We start from the raw sequence: 10,823 nt of genomic DNA, 5'->3' as shown, positions 1-10,823 counted from the left end.
GCTCTTCATCATCTAGCCTCACCTTATCTGGGAAGCAGCATGGCACAGTGGAAAGAGCCTTGGCTTCGGAGTCAGGGGTCATGGGTTCGACTCCCGGCTCTGCCACTTGTCAGCTGTGTGACTGTGGGCAAGTCACTTAACTTCTCTGTGCCTCAGTTACCTCATCTGTAAAAGGAGGATTAACTGTGAGCCTCATGTGGGACAACCTGATTACCCTGTATCTACCCCAGCGCTTAGAACAGTGCTCTGCACATAGTAAGCGCTTAACAAATACCAACATTATTATTATCTATTATCTTCAATCTCCTGTCTTCTCTCCTCTTAAACCAAAAATAAGTGACCATAATCCATACAGGAGACAGGAAATGCTTTCAGGGAGCAATGAAGTGCAGCTGTGGAAAGAGTAGCCCCACACTTATGTGTTGGGAGATACCAGCAACAGACAGCAGGGTGAAGGGCTGGCCTGCTCCTTCAACCCCTCTGTCACGAAACTTGCCGCCCCAGAGGGAAACTGCCCGACCCCAACACCACTCAGTCTCCCATCAGCCCCTCCTCAAGTGCCATGGAAGGAGGATGCACAGGTAAGAACTTCAAACTCTGCTCCTCTACCCTGGTGCTCTGTTGTATTTGTCTTGTCTGTGCCTTTTATGTTGTTTTTGTGCTTTTATTGTTTCATCTCTCATGTGTCTGTCATCAACCTTCCTCGTCTTATTCTCAGATTGTGAGTCCCTTGAGAGCTAGGGACCATGTTTAATTCTCATCCAGGTAGTTTTTTTTCCTGGGGCCTCATCCAGAGATTTAGACACAGAGTACTGAATGAATTCCCAGATTACTGAATGAATGACAGACAGTGCACTGCCATCCAGAATGGCACGACAGAGAAGCCAACTTTTCATTTTCAGTACAGGGCAAAAAAGAGTGAGGATATGAAGGGGGAGGAGAACTGAGAAGCAACAGGCTTCAAAGAACAGACTACGTGGCTGCCATCTTGGCTCTTTTCAACCCTGTTTGGAGATCATCAGGCCTGGGCTGAACAAGGTTAAGATGAGTGAGGCTGGGCAACCAGATCAGAGTGCTGTGTTGAGTCCCGTCATCCCCATCACCCCTGTGGAGCGGGCACCTAATGTGGCCGGGTTCCTCTGGGGCAAGACCTTTGAGACCAAGATCAAGATAATGAGACCAAGTGACAGAATGTCAGACATCAGATTCTGCCAATAGCAAACCTTACGGCACAGAGAGGGTGCGTACACCCGCACACCAGATTGTCCCTCCCACGGCCACCTTTTCCCGGGTCAAGTGGGTGACTCCTCTGTTGGGGGCACCTTGCAGCACCCAAGGCAACTCTGACCACACAGACGGTGGAATGCTGGTGGGAAAAGGGCTCTGGAGGGGAGGGTAGTGGTAAAGCTGATGCAAGGGTCCCCTCTTTTGGACTCAGATAGCCCTCGTAGGGGCCACAGCTGGAGGAAAGGATTGGGAGACAGAGAGAGCATCCCATCCAGAGAACCTGTGTGACTTGGTGGAAAGAGCATGGGCCTGAGAGTCAGAGGATCTGGGTTCTAATCCCAAGTGGCAAGTCACCTTGACCTTGGGCAAGCCACTTCACTTCTTTGTGCCTCAGTTACCTCATCTGTAAAATGGGGATTAAATGCCTGTTTTCCTTCCCCCTTAACTTGTGAGCCCCATGTGGGACAGGGAATGGGTCTGATCAGTGCTTAGAACAGTGCTTGGCACATAGTAAGCGCTTAACAAATACCATCATCATTTTTATTATCTGATTGAATTGTATCTGCTCCAGGGCTTAGCACATGTTTCTCATGAAGTAAGCCCTTGACAAATATCGCAGATATTATTATCCAGTTCTCCTTTGCAAATGACAAAATTTCCCACCTTCTTCCCTTAAAGTCAGAGTCTGGACACCCATGGATTCAGCTCAAGTTCACCCCAGACTCCACTCTTTCAATGTCTGCCTTCATAATAATAATAAATAATAATTGTGGTATTTGTTAAGTGCTTACTATGTTCCAGGCACTGTACTAAGCACTGGGATAGATAGAAGGCAATTAGGTTGAACACAGTGCCTGTCCCACAAAGGGTTCACAGTCATAATCCTCATTTTCCTGATGAGGTAACTGAGGCCCAGAGAAGTGGAGTGACTTGCCCAAGGTCACACAGCCTACACGTGGCAGAGCCGGGGTTAGAACCCAGGTCCTTTTGACTCCCAGGCCTATGCTCTATCCATTATGCCATCCTGCTTCTCATCAATTATATTGATCGAGGACTGTTTTATGGAGAGCACTGTACTGGGTGCATACTACTTGCAGAGCACAGTACATATGTCTACTAGGTGCTGAGCACTATCCTAGTATCTGCTGTCTGAAGTCCACTGAACTGAATGTTTACTATGTGCAGAACATTGTCCTGACCACCTACTTCGTACACAGGGCTGTTCTGAGTGCCTACAGTGTGTGAAACTCTGTGTCAAGTCCTAGGGAGAGTATATCAGAAGCAAAAAAATCTGGTCCTACCCCCAAGAAGCTTGCAATCTAATAAGATGTCCCAGGAAAATTAGGCCAGGGTAGACAAGGCCTGGGCCTTATGCCCCACTTGGCAGAGCCTGTGAATGAGGAATTCCGTGGGGCCTATTTTCCTTCCTTCCAAAATAGGAATCTAAACCCAACTCCAGCTTGCAAAGACCTGGGGAAGGGCAGGGGATGAATCGAATCACACAGGTGGTGACACGGCACCCCAAAGATGGAAAAGGAGAGAGACATTCTCCCTAAATAAATGCAGTGGCTATCACCAGCCAAAAGTGTGTAAGGATGGGAAGCAAGTCATTCTTTTCACCTGTATCTACCCAAAACCTCACACTTGGAAGGTTGTGCTTCTACCCTCTTGTCTGATGGCAAACCTTCACACTTTGAAGTGTGCTGCTTGCAAAAGTTGGGACACGCTGCTGGCTCACTAACTCTGTTCTATTATACTATCCCAAGAGCTTAGTAAAATGTTATGCGTACAGTAAGTGCTCAATAAATACAATTGATTATGGTGTGCAGAGTATTTTCCTAAGTGCTTGGGAGAGTACAGTATAATAGAGTTGGTAGGCTCGTTCCCTGCCCACAGTGAGCTTACAGTCTTGAGGGAAAGACAGATATTAATATGAATGAATAAATTATGGATACGTACATAAGTGTTGTGGGGCTGTGGGAGATGTGAATAAAAGGCACAAATCCAAGTGTAAGAGTTATGCAGAAGGGAGGGGGAGAAGAGGAAATGAGGGCTTAGGGAAGGCCTCTTCGGCAGAAATTTGATTTTAATAAGGCTTTGAAGAGGGGAGAGTAATTGTCTGTTGGTTATGAAGAGGGAGGGTCTTCCAGGCTAGAGGCAGGACATGGGCGAGAGGTCGGTGGCGATAGAAGAGATCGAGGTACGGTGAGTAGATCGGTATTACAGGAGTGAGGTGTGCTAGCTGAGATGTAGGAGGAAAGGCTGGGCTTCTGTAGAGCAGAATAGCTTTGCGTCATCCCTGGAAAAGCATAGCCGAGGATGAGTACTGTCTGCTCATGGGGACATGGGGGACCTCAGCATGTTTAGGCCACAGAGTAGTAGCTCCCTGCATCTCCCTCCCCACCACCTGGCCACCCCCTGCCTCCTTTTCCTCTCCTCTCTTGTACAGCACTAGCCAGGCGACTTTTCTATTTTGAGATTTACCTTGAAACTTTGATCCCTGTCTCCCAGCAGTACTTGCCCAGAGGCGGTATCACAGAGAGCCCTCTGGGTCTGGAACCCAGCCTGGCCACTCCAGCCCTGACCGAGGATGAACAGACAGCAATCTCAGCCCTGGAGCGGGTAGCAGTCAATCATATGGGCACGAAGAATGCTGCCACTCTGCCAGAGCCCAGAAGGAGGGTAAAATTTGGAGGGTGGGTTGGGACACAATCACCACTTCTCTGACATTAAAGGGCACAGAACCAGGTATCTGAGCAGTCAAATGGACACAGCCAGGGACCGTGAGTTAGAAGACCTGGATTCTAATTCCAGTTCTGCCACTGGCCTGCTGTGTGATCCTCCCACTTCACCAGATACCCACATGACTCTTCTGGGAATTTTCCACCTCCACCATGACAACCAGGTCCTAGGCCTCCTCCGGGCCACTAGGCTGCTTCGCTGGGATCCCTCCCTGGCTCTCTTCAGCATCACTGAGGAGCCTCCATCCCGGCCCGTTGCTCACCACCCTGGCAGATGGAGCAAAGCAGCCGCAGCCTGGTGCCAGCTCCACAGAACCTCGGGCAGACTGCGGCGGTGGGTCAGGACTGTGGCCACGGTTGTGACAGTGGACTCGGAGCCGCAAGGAATATTAACAGTAATAATCGTACTATTTATTAAGTGCTTAGTATGTGCTGGGGTAGATACAACATAATATCAGGACTCACATGGGGCTCACAATCTAAGTAGGAGGGAGAACAGCTGAGTCCCCATTATACAGATGAGGGAACTGAGGCACTGAGAAGTCAAGTGAGTTGTCCAAGGTCACACAGCGGGTCAGTGCCAGGGCTGAGACTGTGAGCCCGTCATTGGGCAGGGATTGTCTCTGCGGCTGAATTGTACATTCCAAGCGCTTAGTACAGTGCTCTGCACATAGTAAGTGCTCAATAAATACTATTGAATGAATGAACCCAGGACCTCTGACTCCAGATCCATGCTCTTTCCACCAGGCCACGCCGCTTCTGAAATTCTGCTGCTTTAGCCATAGTGGCCTTATGAGCTTTGTTTGTTTCGCTTCTGTATTGTTTTAGGGTTTCATTTATCTCTTCTTATGTATCTGTCAGCAGGCTCCTCTCCCATCTTTATTTTTAGCCCAGGAGCCCCCTGAAGGACAAGGACTGTATCTAATTCCCACCTGTGTATTCTTTCCCAGCACTTAGCGCAGGGCTCTGCATACAGTAAGCATTTAATAAATATTACTACCGCTACCCACTACTACCTCCACTATTATTACTATTCTTCCTCTGTAAAATGGGAAGAAGAAAATGGGAAAATGCTCTCAATCTAACAATTAATCAATTATCTTTATTGAGTGCAGAGCACTGTATTAAGCCCTTAGGAGAGTACCATATAACAGAATCGGTAGACATGTTCCCTGCTCACAAGGAGCTTACAGTCTAGAGGGGGAGATGGCTATTAAAATAAATTATGGGTATGTGGGGCTGAAGGGGGGTGAATAAAGGGTACAGATCCATGTGTAAGCATAATACAGATGGGAGAGGGAGTAGGGGGAATGAGGGCTTAGTTGGGAAAGGCCTCTTGGAGGATACATGATTTTAATAAGACTTTGAAGAGGGGGAGAGTGATGGTCTGTTGGATATGAAAGAAGGGAGTTCCAGGCCAGGATCGGGACATGGGCAAGGGGTTGGCAGGGAGATAGACAAGATCGAGGTACAGTGAGAAGGTTGGCATTAGAGGAGTGAAGTGAGCGGGTTGGGTTGTAGTAGAAAATCAGTGAGATAAGATAAGAGGGGACTAGGTGATTGAGTGCTTTAAAGTCAAGAGTAAGGAGTTTCTGTTTGATGCGCAGATAGCTGGGCAATCACTGGAAGTTTTTGAGAAGTCGGGAAACGTAGACTGAATGGTTTTGTAAAAAAAAATTATCTGGGCAGCAGAGTGAAGAATGGACTGGAGTAGGGAGAGACAGGAAGTCAGCAAGGAGTTCGATGCAGTAGTCAAGCCAGGTTATCTAAGTACTTGGATCAGGGTAATAGCAATTTCGATGGAAGGAAAGGGTGGATTTTAGCAATGTTGTGAAGATTGAACTGCTAGGACTTGGTGAATATGTAGGTAGAATGTGAGAGATGAGTACAGGACAACGCCAAGGTTATGGGCTTGTGAGACAAAGAAGATGGTGGTGCTGTCTACAGTGATGAAAGTCAGGGGAGAACAGGGAGGGAAGATGAGGGCTTCTGTTTTGGATATATTAAGTTTGAGGTGTCTGTAGGACATCCAAGTGGAGATGTTTTGAAGGCAGGAAGAAATACAAGACTGTAGAGAAGCAAGATCAGGGCTGGAGATATAGATTTGGGAATCACCTTCATAAAGGTGGTAGTTGAAGCAATGGGAGTGAATGAATTCTTCAAGGGAATGGGGTAGATGGAGAATAGGAGAGGACCCAGGACTGAACCTTGAAGGACCATCCATAGTTAGGGAGTGAGAGGCAGGGAAGAAGCCCATGAAAGAGCCTGAGAAAGAACAGCCAGAAAGCTAGGAGGAGTAGCAGGAGAAGACAGTATCAGGGAAGCCAAGGTTGGATAATGTTTCCAGGAGTCCCATGTAGGACAGGGTCTGTGCTGGTATAGTTATTTTTCATCTACCCTAATCTTAGCTCTATGCTTGACCCAAGGGAAGCACTTAATAAATACCATTATTATCATTCTGAACCCGAAGAGGAGAGACAAGCTGGATGCTGTTTCTTCCCTTTCCAGTCGTAAATAAAGATGAGGAGGGAAAAATGCTAAAAATATGCGCAAGAGCAAGTCATCGTACTTGCCCCTCGAGAAAAGAGATGGTTACATTTCAAATTATTAAAGATTCAGCTTCATGCAGGGAAATAAATGTATCTCATTTGTGCTGGGAGTTTCAGGCTTTTATTCTTATTTAACTAGGCCGTTCTCCATTTAAAGAGTCTATATTTTTGTTAGCGGCAGCATCAGCCAATTGAACTACAGCACAGCAGATAATTAATTTTGGAAATGTGGGCTGCCAGTCAGCTAAATGCCAGTGTGCAGGTCATCGGTGGCCTGGTGGCACCATTCCAAGGGTTTGTCAGGAAGCTGAGGAAGAAAGCTGGGATACCATGGCGGTTTGAATTCAGCCGCCTTGGGACTTCCTAATTTGGTCAAAGGGATTTGACACTCACTACTGTCCCTTCCCCAACTCTAAGATGGGATCAGCCAACATCATCGGGGTCTCCCCGATCCAGGATTTGCAGGAGACAGAACCAAAAATGGAACCAGACCTGCTGGCCCTGCATGCAACCCTCCAGCGGAACTTGCCCTTTCCACATGAGCAGTAGGGAAAGGAATGTCGGTTTCTCACAGGCAGACTGGTCCATGTGGGGATCTGTGACTATGGATACAATCTCACTGATGAGAGCCTCAACTCTGAATGCGGACAGATGAATATATATATATAGGAGGTGGATTGGGAATATTTCACTGTTATTTTTCTGGTAATAATGATTGTGGTATTTGCTAAGCACTTACTATGCTCCAGGCACTGTACTAAGCGCTGGGGTAGATATGAGATAATTGGGGTGGACACAGTCCTTGTCCCACATAGGCGTTACAGTCATAATCCCCATTTTACAGATGAGGTAACCAAGGCAGCACAGAGAAGTTAAATGACTTACCCAAAGTCACACAGCAGACAAGGGGCACAGCCGAGATTAGAACCCAAGTGCTTCTGATTCCCAAGCCATGCTCCATCCACTAGTCCATGCTGCTTCCAGTCCACCTCACTGGTTTGGGCACGGCACAGAGACTTGGGTATTTCTCATTATTACTGATTCGATTTCATCATCAACTTTAGAATATATTTATAGAGTCTCTATCATACACAGACTACTGTTGTAGATCCCTACTGGCTACAGATCCCAATACTATATGTCTACTATATAATAATAGGGGAGTACTGTACTGAGTATAGAACACTGTACTGTGTACCTACTGTGGGCAGACTACTGTACTGAGAGTCTGTAATTTGCAAAGCACTGTTACTCAGAGCTCTGTGTGAAGCACTCTTATAAGACTGAAAATAAGAGTAGAAGACATGACAGTCCCTGCTCTCAAAGAGTTTACCATCAAATGATGGAAGGTAAGCAGACACAAATTGCCAAATGCATAAGTGGTAAAATAGTATGAGAATTGATCCAGTTGGTAGGGATAATTAAAAAAGGATGGAATTTATTAAATACTAACTATATGCAGAGCCCTGGGATAGAAATAAGATAATCAGATAAAGACAAAGTCCCTGTCCCATATGGGGTTCCCAGAGCTAGAGGAGGCAGGCATTTTATCCTTAAAATTACAGATGAGGAAATTAAGGCACAGAGAAATAAAATGACTTGCCCAAGGTCACACAGTAGGCAAGTGGTAAAACCTGACAAGAACATGATCCTCCTGACTACCAATCCTGTGCTCTTACTCTTAAACCATACTGACTCTCCTTAGAAATTCAAGGAAGCAATTAATCAATCAAATAAATGAACAAATATTTTTCTTCCTTTGAAAAATCAAGACAAAATACCAGCTCTCCTCACTTCTTTGATTAAGAACCCCTTGTGGGACAGGGGCTGTGTCTGATCTGATCTTCTTGCATCTATCCTGGTGCTTAGCACAATGTTTGGCTTTTAGGAAGTACTTAATAAAGTACTAGTACTTTTATATTACTTCTACTTGTGGCTGCCTTGTTAGTGGCTGTTTGTGATCCCATTAACAACAACAGGGAGAGACTTTGTGAAAGCTCTAATGGACTGTATTTGAGGCAGGTGACTGCTGGCCTGTGGGGGGTGGAGCATGGAGGGAACCGAGGTTTTCTCTCCCTGGTCTACCCAGTAATGGGTCTGGACCAATCAGTGACTGCCATGTAGAGCCACAGCTGCCATGCCTAAGGCAGGTAAAAAGCAGGTACGTTGAGGCATCTACGTGGGTATTTAGAGATGGAGTTGTGGTATGCAGAGAAATAACACAGAAGCAGAGAGAGTTAAGTGTAGGAGTTGCAGGAGAGCAGCACTTAGAAGCAGAAAGAAGCCTGGGGCTCCTCTGATCACAGATTGGTATTGGACCCTTGGCTGGTAGAGTGAGTGTATGTATGTGTCACTCCCTTGTATGTTGGTAAAATTAAGTTAAAAAAAATCAACTTTCCACAGTAACCTTGGTGATTAGAGGTGTGGTTTGAACTCTACTCTGTGTCATTGAGGCTCCCCTGGTGCAGGAAGGTCTTGGTTGGTATGAGCTGGGGGTGGGGACTTGTGACACTACTATGACTTGTTGGGGAAGGAAAGGGTTATGGTTGAGAAGCCCCTGACAAGAGACCATTTCTAGAGAAAACTGCTCCCCAAGGTAACAATAGGATTGTGTGTTTAATAGGTGGAGTGTTCTGATACAATATCAAAATCCACCTGCTGGTACCAATTTGAAAATTGACCAAAAGCCTTGTTGGACTAGGGGAGGATTTTTCCAACATATTAGGTGATCTGGGTCCCTGCCATAGCAACCAGACATGCACAGTGGCAAAGATGATCTCTTATACAGAGAGATACTCTTTTGAATGATGAAGCAGTGTGGCTCTGTGGAAAGAGCGCAGGCTTGGGAGTTAGAGGTTGTGTGTTCTAATCCTGGCTCTGCCACTTATCAGCTGGGTGACTTTGGGCAAGTCACTTCACTGCTCTGGGCCTCAGTTACCTCATCTGGAAAATGGGGATTAAGACTGAGCTCCTCGTGGGACAACCTGATTACCTTGTATCTACCCAGGGCTTAGAACAGTGTTTGGCACATAGTAAGTGCTTAAATACCAAAATTATTATTATTATTATGTAACCCTTCAGCACATACCAAGCCAGGACAGTAGGTGGGTGGAGAAGAAAGTGGCCATTATTGCTACTCTGAGTGTTGCTCACATGGCCCACCATAGATAAAATGTGAGCCCAAGGGCAGGATGGGGTCCTCTTGCTCCCTGGAGGCTGTGGTACCTGGGTTTCTTGCTTTTTGCCCACTTGTGCTTGGGCTCCTGGGTTTTATACCCAGAAGCCCTGGTCCCCATGACCTGCTGTTCGCTGCTTTTGCCTCCTGAGTCTGGCTCATGCAGAAGTGGGGGTCCTGGACTCCTGGTTGTCATTTGGTTTAGAGACCTTTGGGCAGAGAGGCATGACACTTTGCAGAAGGACAAGGTTTTGTGGGGACCCAGCCAATGAATTCACCTTTATTCACAAAATGGGTGCTGCTTGCTATCAAATTACTGCTTGGATGGGGAGCTGGGGAGCTGCATGGGGCCTTGGCTAACATTTGTCTTATGCCATCGAGTCGTGTCTGACCCGTGGTGATACCATGGTCGTGTCTCTTCCAGAATGCCCCACTTCCATCTGCAATCATTCTGGTAGTGTATCCCTATAGTTTTCTTGGTAAAAGTATGGAAGTGGTTTACCATTACCTCCTTCCACTCAATCAATTCAAGTCTCCTCCCTTGACTCTCTCCTAGGCCGCTGCTGTCCAGCACTGATGAGTTTTGACTTGTAGCAGATTGTCTTCCATTCACTAGCCACTGCCCAAGCTAGGAATGGAATGGTTAGGCCTCTGCTTGAATCTCCCTCCCATAGCCAAGACTGGTAGAGTACTGGAAACTCTCCAGATGTGACCCTAAGGGATGGCTAATATTACTGTTAATTATTATCATTATTATTTTACCAACCAGCTCTCCAGCTGGGGCAGTGGTTGGCATATAGTAAGACCTTAACAAATACCATCATCATTTTACATGAGAACCAGTCTGGGTGATGGAGTAGAACAATGAAAATTAGTAGGTGACACCTCCTGAAAAAGGTGACTTTTTTTAGGAGTGCTTGGAAGGAGTGGAGGGAAAAGGAGCAGAGAGACAAGGTGGTCCAGTCTACGGAAAGGTATGAGTGATGAATTGGCAACGGGAGACTGTCAAGAAAAGTTCAGGTAGAAGATTTGCTTGGGGGGAATGAAGCATGTGAGTTGCAGTGCAGAAAAGTGTGGATTATCAAATAATTCAGAACAGATGCACTATGCTGAACTAATAGATGGTATTCT

The 10,823-nt window shown here is 46.5% G+C and overlaps 1 non-coding gene across 1 annotated transcript; it reads right to left on the bottom strand.

Annotated features, from left to right (window-relative positions):
- Window positions 1-10,278: 10,278 nt before the first annotated feature.
- LOC114807167 lies at window positions 10,279-10,416 on the bottom strand. Its single transcript, XR_003755220.1, has one exon. It is a non-coding gene; the product is annotated as a small nucleolar RNA SNORA7 (small nucleolar RNA).
- Window positions 10,417-10,823: the final 407 nt, after the last annotated feature.

Source organism: Ornithorhynchus anatinus, chromosome X1, assembly GCF_004115215.2.
Source record: "Ornithorhynchus anatinus isolate Pmale09 chromosome X1, mOrnAna1.pri.v4, whole genome shotgun sequence".
NCBI lineage: Eukaryota > Metazoa > Chordata > Mammalia > Monotremata > Ornithorhynchidae > Ornithorhynchus > Ornithorhynchus anatinus.
The sequence above is the reverse complement of the archived record's forward strand: the minus strand, read 5'-3'. Positions and strand labels throughout refer to the sequence as shown.